The sequence below is a fragment of the Equus caballus genome, chromosome 10 (assembly GCF_041296265.1).
Source record: "Equus caballus isolate H_3958 breed thoroughbred chromosome 10, TB-T2T, whole genome shotgun sequence".
NCBI lineage: Eukaryota > Metazoa > Chordata > Mammalia > Perissodactyla > Equidae > Equus > Equus caballus.
Window position 1 is genome coordinate 69,906,896 of NC_091693.1, and position 20,711 is coordinate 69,927,606.

General features: G+C 40.1%; 1 long non-coding RNA gene across 1 annotated transcript in view; it reads right to left on the reverse strand.

Annotated features, from left to right (window-relative positions):
* LOC106782498 (uncharacterized) overlaps positions 1–20,405 on the reverse strand; it is a 67,780-nt gene extending 47,375 nt beyond the window's left edge. The window contains exon 1 of the long non-coding RNA XR_001379676.3: positions 20,293–20,405. This is a non-coding gene — a long non-coding RNA (uncharacterized lncRNA). The remainder of the gene's footprint in view (positions 1–20,292) is intronic.
* Between the last annotated feature and the right edge of the window lie 306 nt (positions 20,406–20,711).

A 20,711-nucleotide genomic window follows, 5' to 3' on the forward strand; every position in this document is an offset into this window, starting at 1 on the left:
AAACAATGGTAAAATTTGACTTTGAAAAAGGTTCATTTTATTTCAAAAACAACCAAGCAACCAAACAAAATCATTTACTAGGGGTCACTATATTCAAGTAAAGCGCCCTTTGACGCAGTGGTGGTTATAAGGCTGTCTAAGACAACAACATCCCTCAAGAAACTCCCAATCTAGGAGAAAGATAAACAGATACAATGCAAATCACACTTTGAAATAAGGGTTTTTTTTTTCTTTTTTTTAAAGATATGTTTTCTTTTTCTTTTTTCTGGTGAGGAAGATTGGCCCTGACTTAACCTCTGTTGCCAGTCTTCCTTGTTTTGTTTTCTTCTCCTCAAAGCCCGAGTACACAGTTGTATGTGCTAGTTGTAAGTCCCTTTTGTTCTTCTATGTGGAATGCCACCACTGCATGGCTTGATGAGCAGAGTGTAGGTCCACACCCAGGATCCGAACCACCAGAGTGGGTCACTCAGTTTTAACCACTATGCCACTGGGCCGGCCCTGAAAATAAGGGTTTTGATGGAGGAAAAGCAAAGCGCTATGGGAACATAGTATAGAAAGCAATTAATTCCAAATAAGGAAGGAAGCAGACTGCTAGAAAACGTTTCACTGGGAACATGCATTGGAATTCAGTCTTAAAACTCCTGATGTGAGTAAAAAGGTAGAGATGAGGGCCCAGGTTCCCCGTACTTCAAGGACAGAGGATACCACAGACGAAGGCAGAGGGAGGGGTGTGCTTGTTTTAATCACTTACATTACATTGAAATTACTCACTCATGGCTCTGCCTTTCCCACCACACCTTAAGGTCTGGAGAAGGGGACACATCTTCTTCATCACTCAGGTGTCCCCTGAATCCAGCAATGACTCTATCATGTGGTGCCCTCCATTCCTTATTTAACTTATTCCAGTTGCATTCACACTTTCCCAAGTTCACGCTTTTAAGAGTCTATAAATTTTAATCTCAGCCTGAATCTTACTAGTTTACCAGGATGCTATATTTAATCTCTTAGATCCTCAGTTTCCTAATCTACAAATTGGAAATTGGGGGCTGGGGGTATGTCAGGGGAAGAATAATAGGACATCACAGAGATCAGGATAAACTGAGACAACGTATATCAAGTGCCTAACTCCATTTTGGACTCAGGTGATTAATTTGGCTTCATATGTCTTCTCTTAAAGAGCAGTAATTGTGTTTTCCATGTGCTCCACACTAACATAGAAATTTCTAAAACTGTGTCCCAAGGACCTGTTACCCCTGTGAGCTCTTCAAAAGCGTTCCATAGTTGACTGTATTTGGGGAATGCTATGGACCATGGTCCTCTCACAGCACATCAGCATGTTAAAGGCACAGAGAAGTCCTGCAGTAAGCAAGTCAGTTTACTTTACTTCTCTCCATAAGTTCCTCAAACTTATTTGATCGCATAGTTTTTCCCCATCATACTAGCACCCATCAAGACATAGTTTATGAGCTCATATCTAAAGAGGACATTCTGGGCCCGTCACTTTCATTCTACCACCCACCCCACAAATATTCCTGCCCTTATGCACATCTAGTGCATGAGTAGAGAGAGCAAGAAGGTAATTTTTTGTTTTGTTTTGTTTTGTTTTTCTGGCTCTGCACAGCTGTCTTACTACATCATGTGTCTTGTTTTCTTAACTATGATTTAAATACTCCTTCCGTTAATGTTGAGGATTTTTTAAAAGTCAAAGCAAAATAATTAAAGGCCATGTTATTTTAAGGTTTAGTTTATAGTTTTGTCTTTTTAAATTTTTTTAATCCAAACTATTTGGGTTTATTCATTTATTTTTAATGCAGAGATAACAAAAAAAAATATTCCAGGAAAATCTCCTTGATGACTCACACCACCCTTGGCTCTCTGAGCTCCTCAGACCTACCCTCTGCCACCAGCACGGAAAACGACGTTTGTCATCATTTGTCATTCAGCACCAGCTCATGTGTCCACGTGGGATTCAGTTCTCTTTCATCATAGTTTCACTTTTTACTGATTTTACTTTCACTATTATCCATTAGTCCCAGCCTGAGGATATTTTCATCTTGAGAAAAACATCATATATAATAATGACACCCTTTCTCTCACATTGTGAAACTAGTAAAATAGAAACGTCTCTTTCAGAAGTCAGAACTCTAGTAAAAGAGTGCCAGACAGCTTCTCTCCAAAGTAGTAAAAAACACTAGTAGCATAACATAAAATATACAAATAGGTTTTAAAAAAATTTTAATGGAAAATATTTTTATCTTCCACTTTCACTGTGTTAGTGTCCCGCGCTAGATTCTAAGTTCCTCAGTAGCTGAAATAACATCTAATGCATCTTTTTACCCCCAGGGCTTAGTGTAATGTCTTATGCACAGTGTGCTCTCAAATATTGTTTATTAAATGGAACTGAATTTCTCTCTTTAAAGAGTTAAGTTTTCCAGCGGGATTTGTTTCCAGGAATACCTGGAACTTTGAAGAGTAATAACCTCTAATTGCGTATCAACTTGCTGAGTCTTCACATGAGTAGGATCTGAGTACATCAGTAGAAAAGAAATGTGACCCAAGTGTCCTGAAACTCAAACTATTCTTGATACTTAAGCACCCAAGGAAAAATAAAATGTATTTTATATTTGTGTTAGAAATTCTCTTCGTTTGGTAAATAACATCTTGATTATCCAGAATTAACAGCTGAGTGTTATCTTGCTGTTCTCAACGTTCAGGAGAAAGGAGTGGGGAGGAGAGAAAGAAAGAAGAAAGGGGTTGAGGGGAGGAGATGGAGAGAGAAGGAGGAAGGGAGGGAGGAGGTAAAGAAGGATGAGAGGAAGGAAGATGTTATCAAGGTTTGCTTGTTTATTTTTTTCAAACAACTTTGACCGTTTGTCCAAAAACTTAAATCAAATTACTCCAATCAGCTTTTCTCAAACCTCGGTATTGTACAGCCAGCCTTCAAAAGGGAAAATTTTGATAGTGAACTTATCTTTTCATCAATCCATTGTCACTAAAATTCAACAGTGACCCCCAAATATAATAATGCAAAAAACAAAAGAATATCTCTGCCTTTTAAGAATCTTTTTCTTATGTTTGCTTCTGCATTTATTGCTGTTGCATTTGACAAGGCGCCTCACCATACTAAGGCAAGAAAGGTCCACACCTGACGTGTTTGCTCACAGGCCGGCTGTTGCGAGGGTGGCGCCGACTGCTTCTGCTGAGGCTCATTTCAGTTGAACATGGCTGCACTTCCGTGTGCCAAGAGAAGTCCCCAAACTCCCACTAGTTCTCTCTAATCAATTATAGTAAAGTCATCTTTTGCATAGCACGCCATGACATCTTTTGGCCTTCACATAGCAAAAGTGTAGTTTATTTATGTAGTAAGTCCACTCATTATTTTCTTCATTACTCCATAATGCTAGGTACCCAATTTCATTTTTATGACATCAAATTAAAATCTCAGTTTCTTAAATAACCTAAGAAATTAAAGTCTCAGTCAATAAAGAGGTTTTTCTGTTGCAAATTATCATTGCAAAAGAAAAGTTCTTTTGTTACAACTGGCAAAAGGAATTCATCTCAATGGCTGTCTTGGGACAAATGCTATTTCGACATTAGGCTGGACCAAGGACATTAAGAGTTAAATACTAACTCCTTAGGTGATCTTTCAGCATTGATACAATAGACCCTGAGTCTAGACAGCACAATACCTATACATTTTTTAACTTAGTGAAATGGAAACATAAAATAAGAAAATAAGTTCTCACAGAATTGCACACACTGAAGAATGCATCAGATTATTCCAATCTGAAAAAACACTGCTGTTATAGATCCACAGTCTTGAACATTGAACTTATTTTTAAAATACTGATCATTAGGTGTTTTTAGGTATTGAAACTATCAAAGAAACTCTTGACTAGGCTGACTTTATTTTCTAAGGTAGGAAAAGATTTTGGTTTATTTTTGAAAATTTTAATAAAATAATTTCTTAACTAAAGGTGTTTTTTTTCCCTTAAAACATGGTTTAATTTGAAATTTTAGTTTATCAGTATGCTTCACTCACCAGGAGTTTTTTTCTATTGGGTTTCAGTGGCCAAGACTTGTCATTCAGCTTCTGAGTAGTAAAATCATCCATTCAACATATAGTAACAAGGAAGTTCATGAAAGACAGTTTGCAATATTTTCTACAATTACTCTGTACTTCTCCTACCATAGTTTTTGTATTATCAGTTTGTAATTAAGAGGATTTCTTTCATGTTCTTTTTTTTATTGATTAAAAATTTTCTTTTAAAAGTCTTATTCTCTGTTTTCTATTACTGTCCATTTTCTTTTTTCCATGTTGGATTTTTCACTTGGAGGTATAATCATTCTTTCAGGGAAACTATCACTTTATCTGAACACGTGATCATTCAAAATGTCTACGTCCACAAAAGATAGAAAGTCGAGCAAAATATTAGTGTTCAGTACAAGAATTATGTGAGTATTTGGAACCTGGTTTTTGCAGGAAAAGCAAGTCTGCTTTCCAGAACACCACCCAGATAGCATCAAATCCGATTAACTAACCATATGGCCCCATTCCAAAGAACCAATTTCAGAGTCATTGCTGGATTTTCTGAATTTGGACAAGATAATGTCATTTCTTTTGACATAATTTGCTGAAATTCAAATTTAATGCAACCTGAACTATGGCCATTACCCTAACTATGTAGTGTTATCTTGTATTATGAGATCTAGCATAATTTCTGTTTTTCTCTGATATGACCAACTTTCCTTTCTGGGATGTCAATTTATATGAAAGGGTATGTTTATAAATGAACATGAAAGATCCTTGGGGCATGGAAAATTTGCTCCTTTTAAAGAGATTTTTGGCTTGGTGATGCTTGGTTTGTTTGCTTTTTGTTCCCCAAGTTAATACAAATCAGCAGTTTGTAATTCCTTAACTGCAATCAAGACAGAAAAGTTAATGCCAATGATACCAATAAAGCAACTTCAAGAAAATCATTAGAGAACCAGGCTAGCTATTAATAATGATGATGATAATAATGATACTTTATTCCTCTACAGTGCCTTTCATCTGAGCATCTCAGAGGACTGTACTGATAAATACTTTGATTTTATCCAAATAAACCTGCTTTTCCAATTATGTGCACTTCTGTAAAGTTGCTTCAAATATCAGCATAATCATATACACAGAATCCCGCAATTTTAGCATTTCAACCATTCATACACTTAGCTTATTTAAAGAATATCTGTGCACTTTTTGATGTTCTGGAAACAGCTTGCTTCCTGGGAATTGATTACAGGTGTTATTAAAGTTAAACATCTATTAATGTAAAAGGTACCAGAATAAATATAGATATATGCATCTCTTTTCTAGCTCAGGAATGAAAACTCTAATGACTGAGACAAGAGAATCTTTGAGAAATTTGTCTGATTTCAATAAAACTTAGGCATTTTTTTTTTGTTATTCTTCTGACTTGAGTTTTGGATAGCAAAACTCTTTGTATATTTTAAAATACGTGTACACACACTCCTTGGGTTTGGTGGTGTCTGACGTATTGCAAGGTACTCCAGATGGGAGAGCACTCTAGGAGTAATCTCCCCTCCTCTGTGCTATGTGGACCCCTCCAGGGGTGGTGCTGAGGGGTGCACCTGATAGAAAAGAGCAGCCTTGCTCAAAGGGATGCATTTTGCTCTGTGGTGAAAGGCATAGAGAAGCTAATGGTCTCCTGATAGAACCCGTACATAGCCGGGCTCCCCAGGTTATCCAGGAGGAATCCAAAACATTTGACTTGATCGTTTAGTCAGTGTCACACGAACAACAAACCCCATTACCCAGTAGAATGACTGAAAGGAGTAGAAGAGTGAAGAGTTAAGATTTGAAGAAGTTCCTCGCATGATGTCAAGCCCTTCATGACTGATTATGACCCAGGGGAACAATCTCATTGAAAATTAAATTAAAACAAAACAGAAGACAGACTGAAGTTTAAACAGGGAAAATTCGGTGGCTGCCTTATGGCTAGGTCTCTGGGGTCCACGGTTCACCACCTCTCTAGACAGGTTTCAGATGATTTGTCAGCAAAATTGGGGGTGAAGATGTACATGGGAACTTTTCTGGAGTCCATCCCTCTCATCAGGGACCCCAAAAAGTCCCTGACCCAAGAGAGTTAGAAAGCATTGCCTCACAGTGAAAATATTGTTGTCAATAACAATGACAGCACGACAGGAAGATTCTTTCCCTCCTTCCCTACCCACCAGACTCTCACAAACTCACCAAAAAGTAAAAAAAAAGCTTTAAGAATTACAATATTTGATAATTTATATCTGGTGCTTTTAATTTCCTGATGATTTTGATCTATAGGAAAGTGTGCAGCCCATGAGCCCTGTACCACGGGTCTACCATTGCCTGGACACACTAGCCTGGTCGAGGTATTCTATTTCTCCTTTTCTTCCTCCTCCATCCTCCGTACCTGTAAATCCCCTTCCATTCATTTCTGAATAAATAGTAGTTAAAATACTGACGTATAACTATGTGGGCAAGATGGAGACGCCGAGTGTCTGTAAATCGTGGTCACTAGCGTTTGTAGACCAGCTTATAGTTCAAGAGTATTTACTGTGAGTTAGGGCGGGATTCATTTCCATTGTATAGATCATAAAATGGGGTTTTGAGTGATTAAATGACTTGTCCAGTTTTACCCAGCTAGTCCAGGACAGAGCCAGGACTCAAGCCTACACGATGCAACACAAAATCCTGTACTCCACCAACTGAGATGACCTTTCCCAAAGGGATGCAGCTTGGCCCTCCTTTCCTGCAACACTTCATAAAAAAGGGTTCCAAAATCAAATACATCTCAATTAATGTGACTCTGTATTGGGAGATATTAGAGGATCTGAACAAAATAACAACTGTTTAACTTTCTTATCCCAGATGTGACAAGAAGACCATCTATAGAACAAAGTACTGAAATGATGCTGAGCTATATCAAGCTGTATCTTTGAAATTAACTCCCTCAGAGTGGAGAGTTGGGACAGAGAGTAATTTTTTATTCCATTTTCTATAACAAACTCCCAAAAACATGTATTTTGAGTGAGTTAGTTATCAAAAGGAGGTTTCTATTGTCTACCTGCTTTATTCTATCAAAGTTTTTAATTAACACTGCTTCCTATCTAAACACTTCCCTTGGTTTTAGTCCTCTAACACTGGTTTCCCTAAGGCTATTCTTTTGCTATAATCAAGCCTGCTATATTTTTGTCAGATCAATCTTTCTAAAACTCAGGCCAGGTGACGTTAGTATCCCGCTTGAAAATGCTTTACTGATAGTGAATACAACTGAGGGCTTTTATAATCTGGACTCAAGTCACCTCTTCAGTTTTATCTCTTTCTATTCCTCTACACTGAGGATGACAAATACTTAGTACATTTATCATCACATCCTTCCCAGGCTCATGTATTCATTCAACAAATAGTTGTTGAGTATCTATGATGTGCCACGTACTCTTCTAAGCTCTAGGAATATCACAGTCACGTAGCCCCTGACCTCGTAGAGCTTATGGCCAGGTGGAGAATACAGGCAATAAACAAGAAGATAAGTGAACTATGGTAAGTACTCCCGTGGAAACAACGTGGTTGCTGAAATACGGAAAATGGGGATTGGGCTTGGGGAAGAGAGGAAGGGATCTAGCTAAATAGGATGATTGATGAAGGCTTAGCTGAAGATGTGATATTTAAATAAAAGGAAGTCATCCCTGCAACATAGCATTCCAGATTGAGGGACCAGCATGTGTGAAGAGCCTGAGGTGGGAATGAGCTTGCAAAAAGGGAAAGGGGCTGCTTGAGTAGAGAGCAAGGGGCCAGGATGCTGGCTTCAATGAGACAGAGTCCACATCAGGCAGGTTCTTAGACCCATGGAGAGAATTTGCTTTTTTAACCAATGTCATGGGAAACCAATAAAGAGTTTTAAGCAGGGAAGTGCCACAATCTGATTAACATTTTTTAAAAATCAAGGAGACATTGATAACCAAGATAAGCCTCTGCCTTCATAGGGAACTTAAAATATAATAGTAACATGGGCCAGCCCCAGTGGCCTAGTGGTTAAATTCAGCATGCTCTGCTTCAGTGGCCCGGGGTTTGGTTCCTGGGCATGGACCTACACCACTCATCTATCAGTGGCCATGCTGTGACAGCGGCTCACATACAAAATAGAGGAAGATTGGCATAGATGTTAGCTCAGGGTGAATCTTCCTCAGTAAAATAAAAAATATATAATAGTAATAATGTTGGAAATCAAAAGTACTGATGTATGAAAAAAGATATAGCATGTTGTACAACTATGTGGTTATTGCAGATTTTCTGCTAACAAAAAATAAGACTGGAAAATTTTGAAAGGTCCATTTTAGGATTGGAACAATCTCAAGACTGTCTAGCCTGGATCTATGGTCTGGCACAGAGTATATGGAGGCAAGGTGGGAGTCAGAGTTCTCAGTCACAGCTACAATTCTTTGTGCCCAAATCTATTGTAAGAGTCTGGGGAATGGGGACAGAAATATAATGTAAATTGCAAAATGTGTTATTAAACAAGCGTAGCCTGAGTTTCAGAATCTGAAAATACATGGTATTCCCAACTAAATTCCACACATAAAACTAGCTAATATCTAAGAAAATCTACTATCTAAGAAAAGTCAGCAGAACCCCTGAAATATCAAAAAGAGCAAGCCTCAGCATTCCCACCAGCTCTGAGTACGATCCGCGAGAGCTCGACCAAGTCCGCTGGATGTTTACAGCCTAACATTAGAGATGCTTTTTTTTTAAGTCTGACATAATATTCCATATTTTGACAAAAATGTGGAGTAGACCCTAGGAAAAAAGTGCAGAAGTAAATTTTAAAAAAACGTATTCTAGAAGCAAGTTAAACTCTAAGCAGGAGGCAGCATTGCCACGGGAAGAGTCGGCTGTGTTTTCAGATCGCTGAGGACCTTCGAAGTCGCAATCGATTTTCTTTCAGTTGGGCCCGAATTGTTGTATCACTGAAGACGTAACACGAGGTGCCTAACGGTCTGTGAGACTGCCGTGTGGCTGATGTCGACATCGCTGGCCTCGCTGCCTGGATTCTATGTGGTTTTTACTGTTTACCCTCTAGTTCCTGTGCTCTGAATCAGTAACTCCGTTTTTGCACCCAAGCTTCTCTTGAAAACAGATAAACAAGGTTAGAAAGATAAAGTGTACTTTTTCAGAGGCTCCGAATTCTCTTGTTCACCCTGCAGAACATTGACCTGGCATTGGGGCTGTGGACGATAGGATGTGTGGAAACCGAAAAGAAATTCTTCTGACAACACCTTACACAGGTTTCAAAACCAATGAATACAGAGCACCAACTTATCAGTTGTTGACTCTCTCGTGGCCAGTTCCAAGTCTGCCTGCTGTCATTGTAGCAGAGCCCGCAGCACTGTCCCTTAGGGAGGCAGGTACACTGCAGTGGTTAAGCTGTGTTTTGGCTGCTTTTTCTTCATGATGCTAACAGAGGATATCACCCTGACTTAACTTCTTTAACTTTCCTTTTGATCAAATTCCCAGGTAGCTACAGCAATTGCAAAGAGCAGCCAACTGAGTTTGAAGATATTACAAATAAGCTTCTACAGCTGTTGCAGTACCGAAAGCAATGATTTCCTCCCAGGCACGGTGGGATGTTTGGAACAGCCTGACAAGCCTTTGATGAGCAGCGCTGGTGCTGTAGAGCTCTTGGTGTAAAAATATCACTCACCCAATACAATTTGCTTGGAATCTAGCTCAACGACTCCTTGAGGCAGAAGTCGTTAAAGTGACACTCTGAGGGAAACCCATTCAAAATTTGATTCCACATTTTTATGATATGGTAAAAAATTTTCTCTACCCTTTAAATAGCTCTCTGCCTTTCAATTCAGTCATTTTTGCCTGATCCATCAATTGGCTCAGGGCTGACCAGGAAGCTCAAGGCAGCAGCTGCCATCCCTGCTTCTTAGGAGCAATCTGTCAGAGGAGACACATCCTTCCCAGAGCAATGATGCTGCTGCTCACAGAAATAAATACCACAAAACAACACCTGAGGTTTATCTTCCTTAGGAAACTGCGTGAAGATGGGAGGTGCTATTTTCTAAGCGGAAAAACAAAGAAAGCTATGGAAGTACAATATCACAAAGAGTTAATGGGATTAGGGGCCAACCTGGTGGCGCAGCAGTTAAGTGCATGTGTTCCACTTCTCGGCGGCCCAAGGTTCGCTGGTTCGGATCCCGGGTGCAGACATGGCACAGCTTGGCACACCATGCTGTGGTAGGTGTCCCACAAATAGAGTAGAGGAAAATGGGCATGGATGTTAGCTCACAACCAGGCTTCCTCAGCAAAAAGAGGAGGACTGGCAGAAGTTATCTCATGGCTAATCTTCCTCAAAAAGAAAAAAAAAAAAGAGTTAAGGGGATTAGAAAAACAGATACCTTAAATAATCAAAGTAAATAAGTAAATTCAAAAAATATCCTCTGTTGAAAATTTAGACCCTGTTTTAAGAGTATAATGCTTTATTTATCCTGTAATCATACTTGGCAAAATATAAGGCTTTATATTTTTGAAATTCTTTATCTGGAGCCAGGCTACTTGGGTTGAATCCTGGCTCTGTCACTTGTTAGTCATTAAATTTAGTCAACTAAATCCACTCTATCTGAGTTTCTTCTGCAAACTGAGCAGAAAGTATAGGAATCTCACAGAACTGATGAGAGGAGAGGGTTAAATAAATGATGTATGTGGAAGGCTGGAACAGTATCAGGCCCACCACGACAAGAGCCAAATAGTTTTTAGATGCTGTTGCCATTACTATTACTGTTATTTATCATCATCATCATCATCTGTCTCATCTTATTGAATTTCCACAACAAAACTGTAAGGAGCCACGGCCAACCTGCCCCATAATATAGATAAAGGAAACTAAGGTCCTCATGGCAAAAAAATTTAAGACTTTCCAACTAATGACAGCAGAGCTGTGACTAGAATTCTGAGCTCTTTCCACTGACAGTGCCACTGAGAACTCACTGCAGGAGCAGGGATCCCAGTAGCACTTCGAGGCTGCTTTCATGAATACCTCTGCATCATTTTCCTGAGTCACTGGCTGCAAATTCCATATTCCTTCCAAAGTCTATTTTCTCCTCAAGGTATCAGCTGTTGCCAGAAGAAGTCACCGGCTGTAACTTCCCCCATCCCTAGATGTTACTCACTAGGCTTTTACTTACCCCTTCTGGATTACAAACCAGTTTATACACAGATTATCTCCATTCTCTCTCTCTCTCTCTCTCTTTTTGCCAAAATGAGTCCCTCCCTATCTTCTGGGAGCTCTCTCTTTCCTCTCCTCTCTTTGCTTCTTGTCCTTCCTTCCTTCTCTCTCTTTCCCCAACTCTAACTTTTTCTAGATTCCTGTTCCCTTAATTATTCTCCTTTTCTAAAGTATCTTCAAATTATTTTTCTTTCAACTTTGAACAAGAAAAGATCTTCCCTTTCTCGTCAAATCTTTGTTTTCCATTGTGAGTTTTCATTAATGGCCCGCAGTCCCCTTCGCTCACTTTATATCCTATAATCTAGCACATGTTTGCCAAGCTTATTGGGATTTCTTGCTTGAAAGTCGCCAGAAAGCCACTTATTATTGCATTCGGTGCCCTTTTCTCACTTCTAACTCCATAATCTCTCAAGCAGTGACAGGATGGACCCCCACCTCTTGCTGCATACTCTTCCCTTGGAATTCACTATATCTGTACCATCCTAATTTTCCTCCCAGCCATTCTTCATATTTCTGTCTCTGCTAATTCTTGCCTTTATTTTCTCACCCCATATTTTTTTAAATTAAAAAAACTATCATTCTAAAAATATCTATCTTTAAGCCATTTACGTTGTCCATCCTTTTTTTCCTATCTGTTATGGATCTACAGTTTGAACTCTCTGTCTTATCACTAAAACCTTTTCACTTCCTCATGATTTCCCTATTTCCTGTCCTGGTCATGGGTGGCTCTCAAGAGATTTGAAATAAAAATGGCCTGGGATTAAATTTTGGCCTTGTCATTTACTGTCACTCAGGAGAAGCTCCTTAACTTCCTTGAACTCTGGCATACCATCCATAAAATGGGAGATTCGATGAGGAAATTACAAGTAAATACAGTCCCATCCCATAAAGGGGATCACGGGAAATTATTTCCCTTGCTCACTCCCTATTCCCACCCCACCACCACATCATCCTTACCCCGCTCCAGACTTCCAGCACTGAAATCATACAGCTAGATTTTATTCCTTCCTCAGCCCCATCTCCCATGTCAGGTCTTTCCTCAGTCCACCTTCTTAGGATCTCCTGCATCCTTCCCTTCCTATGGATTTCCTGTACCGTCTCCAGAGCACAAGCCCTCATTACTCACTACTGGATTGTGTCGCAACAGTCTTCTGACTAGTTTCACTGCCTCTAATTTCTCTCAACTTTCAACCCACCCAGCACAATGAGACCAAATTAATATCCCATCATTCAATCTAAAGTAATTATTTTCCCCAGGTAACCCAGCTAACAAGTAGAAAACAGAGATTTGGGCCCAGAGAGTCTACTCCTGAGTCAGTGCTCACAACTCTTTCCTGCAGTCTCAGTATCAGCGCTTGGGCCTGGGATTCTCCATCCCTCATCCTCTGACCCACATACCTGTCCAAGCTTTCCTTCTACCAGACCTGTAAACCAGGGTTTGATTTACTTACCTTTCCTAAAGTAAGCTTTCTTCATCCTTTAGGATTTTTTCAGTGGTGAGTAATAAAAAAACCATCTCAAGTTGCTTAAACAGTAAAGGGATTTATTCTCTCATATAACAAGGATAACAAGCCCAGAGGTAGGATAGTTGCAGAGGTATTTAAGATCACAGCTTAACAAGGAACCTAGGACCCAGAATCCTTCCATCTTCCCCCTCTGCTATGTTCAACATGACCTCCCGTGAGCTCCTTTTGTGGTTGCAAGATGGGGCCACCGTTCCAGGAAGCATGTACAGATCGACGACATCCAGTGAAAGAAAGGATGGGAGCTCCACGATGTGTCATGCTTTTGAGTGGAGAATCTTTTCCCAACCCCCCACCCATTGGTCAGAACTATATCACCATTTCCGGGCAATTTGTAAACAAAGCACCATGAGGCCAGACAGATCCAGCTGTTCCAAAGTTTTTGAAATATGACCACAGTGAAAAATACATCATATACTCCAACTCAGCACAGGCATAAATACATTTCATAATGCATATATAAAACAAATGAAAATTTCCTAAAATAAAATTCATCCTTACTATGCAATACATTTAGATATTTTTTATTCTATTTTATTTTCCATGCTACTCTATTCCATTAATTAAAAAAATCATGATTCCAGCACTAAAGTGATTTTACGACTCGTTAATAGACTGCTACCTGCACTTTGGAAAACATCACCTTATACTAATGAGAATTTACCCAGATCATGTTGGAGAGAGGCGAACTCAGGAATAGTATCAGGCCAGTATGGTAGAAGGGGAAATGGCTGTTTTGAAAACAACCGATATGTCCCCATTTTTGTGTGTCTTAGATTATACATTTATCATTTATCCATGCCTATGACACCCCTCACTCAACGCCCATTTTCTAAAACTGGGGGGCTTCAAACTTGAGATGTTTCAACTTACTGATAAAAAGGCTGGAGTTTTTATTTATAATTAAAAAAAAAACCCAAAACCAACTGAGACTCCTCAGTAGTTTGTAAGTGACAGAAAATAAATCAAGCATTTTTTAAAATTTAAGATCCAGTTTCTTTTGATGATATAAGTAGGGTAAAAGGTCATGGGAGTTCAATTAATTTACTTTAAAATGTTCTTTTTAAATGATGTCCAAAGAATAAATCAGCAAAGATTAGTCAGGAAAGACTGAGTTTCTCCCCCATGTTTGGAATGTCTAAGGATCTGAGAGCAGCTGGCCCCATCTCTGTTCTCTCTTTTCCTGATTCATCTTGCGTGTGACCCCAGGGAGAGGTCACCCTGGGGCCCTAAATTACATGAGCCTGCACATAGAGCCTGCCACTTTCTCTGTGCAACTACCCTACCCTCAAGAACCTTGCTGAGCTCAGCAAAGGCTTTAAAGAACCTGGGCTTTGTACCCGGGCCCGTTTGTCACCCCACTGAGCCCAGCACTTCACAGACCTATGGCCATTTGTATTTTGACAGGAACACACTGATGTATCCAACATGCCTGAGCATCTGCTGGGTACAAAGCACTGTGCACAGCCGCAGGGGACCCCATGTGAATAAACTGTAGTGCCTATTACGAAGCAACTCGGAGTCTACCACAGGAGATAATCCTGCAAAGAGTTATAAGACAGAATTTCACAGTGGAGGTTGCCAAGAAGGGTGGCTGACCAGCATTTCAGAAGTACCCACTGGGCACCAGATACTGCGCTAGGCCATTTATGTAAACGACCTCATCGAAAGGACATAACTCTTTTGCAGTATTATCATCTCCATTTTGCAGATGAGGAAACTGAGGCCAGAGAGTCCCAGTAACTTTTCCAATAGGACTTGATTAGCAAGCAGCAGATCCCAAGTCTGCAGAATGAGCTCCATTAGACTCCAAAGTTTGTCGGGTTTTTTGTCACTTTCTCTGGGTCTCCAGGCAAAAAAGAATTCTATCAAGATGAAAGGAAGACATATTTGAAATAGAAGGAGTGCATTTCCCAGTGATGGAGGGAGAGCGGGGTGCTGGGTGTGGAGGGCAACCCTTCCATTCATTTTGCAGGCAGGAAAAGGCAGGGTGGGTTCAGGGCATGCTAAGTGGGGCAGTTGGGTTGCCACATAAGATGTGCTTAGGGGAATGAAAGAAAGCAAATCTAGAAAAGGTGCTGAATTCCAATTCCCCCAGCTTTGATAATTCAGTAAAGGTTTCCAGAAGAAGGAAGCCCCTTCTGCAGCTTGCCTTTGAGATTGTGAGTCCAGAGGGCAGGAAGTGTGTGAACAGAGGTGACTCTCTCAGAAGAGGAACCAGATGTTGTATTCCTCTGGGACCCTCATGGTGAAGCTCAGTGCTTTTCACCTAGTAGGTCTGCAGTTTGCCTCTAATGAATGAATGGAAGACAAACAAAGGAGAATTTTCTGCTCTCTCTTGTCAAGTTCCTTAAGGAATGGGTCTGGGTAAGTCGTGGGAACAGTTGGTGAAGGGGACAGGAACCGACAGAACAGAGCTCAGGGAAAGCTTGCCTCTTCCTCTGTACCAGCCTCCAGGTAAGTGAACTGAACAGCATGGCCTTTCGTGGGGTCAAATATCATCCCTTCTCATGTTATACAGAAATAGTGTGCTAAAGGGCAGGAAGTGTTCAGAAGGAAACAGACAACGGTAAGAGGCAAATGTTTTAAAGGATTTGCAATGAGATCTCCATAGTCAATAGTCCCCTGGCTCATACTGCCATACCTCCTAGCCACCTTTTTTGCACACCAATCTGATATTTTCCTTTAGATGGAGGAAGAAGGAAGCCTAAATTTCTAACTGCAGGTTATCTGTTGCCTTGTGGGCTGGGAGACAGGGTGGGTGACAGTGGTGTGGCACAGTGCATCTAGTCTGGGTGCAGCTTTGTGCAAAAGCTTGCCTTCAAAGGCTTTGCAAGTTGTTGATATATAGATCGATTCCAAACAGGAAGAGCCTAAAAAACATGAGCAAAGAGAAGTCCAAGCTGTGGGGGTGGGGGGAGATGAGAAGAGACAGAAAGGGGGGAGGCAAGATGTGGAGAGGAAGGCAAGCCTTCCAGATCCACCTGTTTCTGGTGCAGTGGAGCCTTTGAGCTGATACGTGGTAGTGGTAGTAGCAGTACCAGGAGTTACAGTTATGCTAAACAGGAAGATGTTGGTGACGACTGTTGTTAATGCTTGATGGTATCTTCCACTGGCTTTTATATGCCAATCACAAGGCAGTGTGAAGGTGGGCTGGCCACATTTAAAGTAGCAAAGGTTAGGCGGAAAACACCAGAGACTTTTATATTACTGTTAGGCAATAATTAGTGAAAACAGATGTTGGCTGCGTTGACTTCGGATGAGTGTGCACGAAGTCCGGGACTCTGATACACTGAGTGGGATGAGTCGGACGACTTCCTCGCAGCAGCGTCCTTTTAAGAAATAGTTGGGTCTAGAAGAGCATCATGACACTGTCAGTATATGGACCCCTCTGCTGGGCGACCATGTGGCCAACACTATTGCATGCTTAGCTATAGAGGAGTAAAATATCAAGTTTAACCTGCAGTGAGGAAAAATATCCATTTTGTGAAAGCCAAATCGAGTCTTCTGTATATTACTGTGTAATACTGTGTATTCTGTATATTACTTTGCATATTAATATAATATACTCTATATATGTACTAACTGGCACGTTTGTTCATAAAACGATGAGATATTTTCACTTAAATCAAAAAATGAAACATACTAAGAAATTTTTTGAAACCAAAAAAATCCAGTGTGAGAGGCTAAGTACACCTATATGGTTAATAAACAGTTTTTCCCTTTCCATCCTCTCATTTTTTCATAGAGTCTTAAAAATGATTTCTATCTTTAATTGGGGATTACGCTAACTTCAGGAATACAATGCAACAGTCTCTCTCTCTCCCTCTCTCTCTCTCTCTCTGTACCTGATTTCATAACTACATACATGAATGCACTCCCAGGCACCACAAAATTAAAACACTAGAAGAAAGCTGATTTCTTGGAAAATCCAGGTTCAAAGATCAAGAATTTGATCTGCTTCCAAAGTATATCCATAGGAAAATGTGAGTTTTTTTGTTATTGTTTTGTTTTGCTTCTGTATAGGGAACTTTCAGGATACTAATTAAATATCGGATGAAACTCACTATTTGTCAATTCCTAATCCGATAATCCTAGATGAAGACCTGTGGAGAAATTTTGTCTCTCTGCCGTCATTAACCCGATTTGCCAGATCTTCACTAGTCAGTCCTAGCCTATACTTAAGTGAAGAAACCCAGCAGCTATCATGGGGTCATCTTTTGACTTCAGTAAAAGTAAAATGAGATGAAATTTTTCCTTGTAAGCTGAGTTCCCTTTAATCTTAGCTGCAACGCCTTGCTTCTGAACTGCGGTTTCCAGGTAATGACTCAACAGCAGGACAGGAAAGGTGGCAACGGAGGGCAGCATGTGAAGGCTTCCGAGCATCTTAAGTGTGGAAGGGCTATTATTATGGATGAGTGGGCTCATCTGCCTTGCTTCACAGGTGAGGAAACTCTCACCCCAAATGTTTCAGAGACTTTGCCCACAGGCCTCATCAGAAATCCAACAAGTCTAGTTAAGAGCCCAGCTCTTTCGCGTCACGATTCAGAGTTCTGTTACTTATATCATTACGATGCAGAACAACAAACTAAAAATTTGTCCTCGTAAAATAATGGAACTCACTCCTGAAAAAGATAAAAAATTTGCAATAGAGCAAAATAACTGTAATGTGTCAGGCCTCATGCTCCTGGGAGCTTCTCTGCTGGCCCCTGTGCCCCATGCCCGCCCCCACCTCTGCTGTCAGGAGCTCTTCCTCTTCTGTCCAGCTGTATTTCTTAATATACTCATGCATGGTATAATCGCCAGATATTTGTAAGGCAGTTTTCTCCCCTGGATGTTAAATCCATTGAGAACATAACAGCTGAGAAAAGAAGACTGTTAAATGAATAGTGAATGAAGAAAATTATATGTATGGTTGTATTTTTCTATTTCAAAACAACAAAGAATAATAGTGCCAGCCCTGTAGGATTGCTGTGAAGTCTAAATGTTATCCTATAACATATGTCCATTGCTTTACATAGGGCCCTTGATCTTGTTAAGTTACATACTAGTAGCTCAATACATCTACCGAATGCTTGCTCACTCTTATCTTGGAGTTGTCAAAAAATGTTAGAATCCTTCCACATGCTAATGATTGAACTTTTAGCATCCATTGATTAAGAACAGATAAATGGATGGATGGATTTTCAGCTCTACACCCTCCCAAGGGTCCTCATCCCACAGGTTGGAAATCTCGTTCCCTTTAGATTTTTCCAATACCTAGAACGAGGCTTATGATTCATCAGGAGAGTCATTACAATGGAGCAAAATACCCGCAACACAAGCAAAGCACAAAGGTCTGAGAGCAAGAGAGGAACAGACAGGAGAAGAAACAAATAGCAGCTCTCTGATGCTTTCCACTTTCAAAAATCCCCACTAATTCCTAGGGTGTTGCCAGCATGCAGCTATGCACTGCCTTCAACCCCTTTTGCCACAAAGGTACCCACTGTTCCTGGGCAGCAAAAAAAGAACACACACCCCCCATAATAGCTCTAGAAGACCGTGTAAAAGAAAAATAGACAACCTCTAATTATGTTTCTTATGAGCCTGAAGAAATCCAGCTAGATTTCTTACACTCCTTCCCTCCACCCCTTTTTTGGTACCTATTTTATTAGTTAGGACTGTCCTAGTTTCAAGTGATGGAAATCCAAACTGAATGGTTTAAATGAACAAGAAAAAAAAATGGAAGTAGGTTTAAAGAATTTCTTGGCTTACTGAGAAGTCCAAGGGCAGAGTAGGTTCAGGTAAGGCTGGATCCAGGAACCGCCCCCCTCCCCCCAAAAAAGTCACCAAGACTCAGTTTCTCTCTATTTCTGATTTCCTCCAAAGTAGAAATTACTGTTTATCAGGCTCTCCCCTCATGGTGCAAAGAAGGTTAGCTGAAGCTCTAGACAATAGCCACAGTAGAGAGTGAGGTTCTTTTTCCCAATGGTTCCCACAAAAATCCCATGATCGGTAATCAGGTTTCTGTGTTCTATGTCTGATCCAGTCACTCTGGCCAGGAGGATAAAATATGTTGATTGTACAGGCATGGGTTACATGTGGGATGACCAGCCATTCTGGTTTGCTCAGGACTGTCCTGATTTTAGCATTGCAAGTCCTGTATCCCAGGAGACCCCTGGGCAAATCAGGATGATTGGTGACCTCATTTTTCAGGTAGAATACTGATGGATTGTTTCTAACGTAAAGGGTCGAGAGTGGATATAATAGCAAGGGTTGCATACCACATCAGGGAAATGCCCCCTACACCTCATCTGAACTATAGAGCTGTGCTGACCAACACAGCAGCCACATACGCTCACTGATCACTCCAAATGCTGTAGTTTGCATTGTAACCTGAAGTTGGGTCTGAACTGAGATGCCCATTAAGTGTAAAATCCACACCAGATTTCAAAAATTTACCTGAAAAAAGGCAATGTTTTAGATATATTGAGTTAAATCAAATCTGTTAGCCTTTTTACCTGTTGAATGTGGCTATTAGAAAATTTAAAATGACACACATTGCTCACGTTGTATTTCTGTTGAACAGCCCTGCTGTAGGATTTTTTAACAAGGTAGTGAGGTATTTATGTCATGTATAGGTGAAAGCATATTAAAAAGATGCTTTGAATGTACAGGCAGCTTAAACAACAAATGATAAATAGGTAAAGAACATCAGGCTTACAAACAATGAGAGAGAAAAATATCAAACTCAAGACCAAATTTATTCACTCAACCATTCCTGCTGTCATTTGTGGCAGGATCAGCTTTAAGTACTGGGGCTTCAGACCCAAAGAAGAAAAGAGGTTTGTCCTTCAGAAGCCCACCGACCAGAGAGGGAAAGAGATAGGCAAAAAAATTTTTTTAAATGCAAAATAATGTTATAAGTAATATGACAGACTCCAGCACACATGGTCTTTATTGATTTAATTATGTCATCCAAGTAATTTTTTGTTTATTCAATCCATACTCTACATTTTCTCTTTCTGTTGCATGCCGAGTTCCTTGAGACTAGAAAGAATGTACTAAGTTGTATATGACCAGTTGCATTGGTTTCAATGCCCCCTGTTTACTTAATGATCAAATATTTCTTTGTCTCTTATTTACTCTCACCAGAAGCAGCTTAGCCCTGTGAAAACCTAATGGGCTTAGGTTCAAATATTGCCAATGTTCCTCACCAACCCCCTCACCTATTGAAAGGTTTTAATTCCTCTGTGCCTCATTTTCCATGAACAGCATTGAGAAACAAGATCCCGAGTGACACTTTGAACACACACACACGCATACACACACACACATCTTTGCTTACGATTTAGCTTATTATTGTTAATCATCTGAAAATAGCAAATGCTTACAAAAACTCCATCTTACTATAATTGTACTCTCTCAATAAAACAATTTTCAATCACTGGGAGGGCTCTGCATACTGGTGATTGGGTTCCCTCTAAACATCCTTGAGAATGTTTATTTGAAAAGATTACCTTGTTTTCCTTCAGGATTAAGTCCTGGTCACTGCAGGAGAGACATGATTTGGAAAGATGGCAGGCAGTTTTTGATAGCTCCTCAGAGACTGCCCTTGTTAAATGAATGTACCCACAGAAAAACAAAATGTATTCTAGCCCACACATGTTTGAGACATTTTTTAAACACGTGGATTAGAGAAGATAGGTATTACAAATAACATATTTGTTGGGAAGAGTGAAGAAATCACAAACTCTCTTGGATAAACACTATTAAAGGCATACTTAACCAGTGGATTGTGACAGTTCCCCTCTGGCATTCGCTGACAGTCTTGACTGCAGCTGTAAATTAGGTTGCAAAACTTCCTTGTCAGAGAACTCACCCCATTAGGATGCAACCCTGGCTTTGAATCCGCAAGGACAGAAAAATCAATGTGATA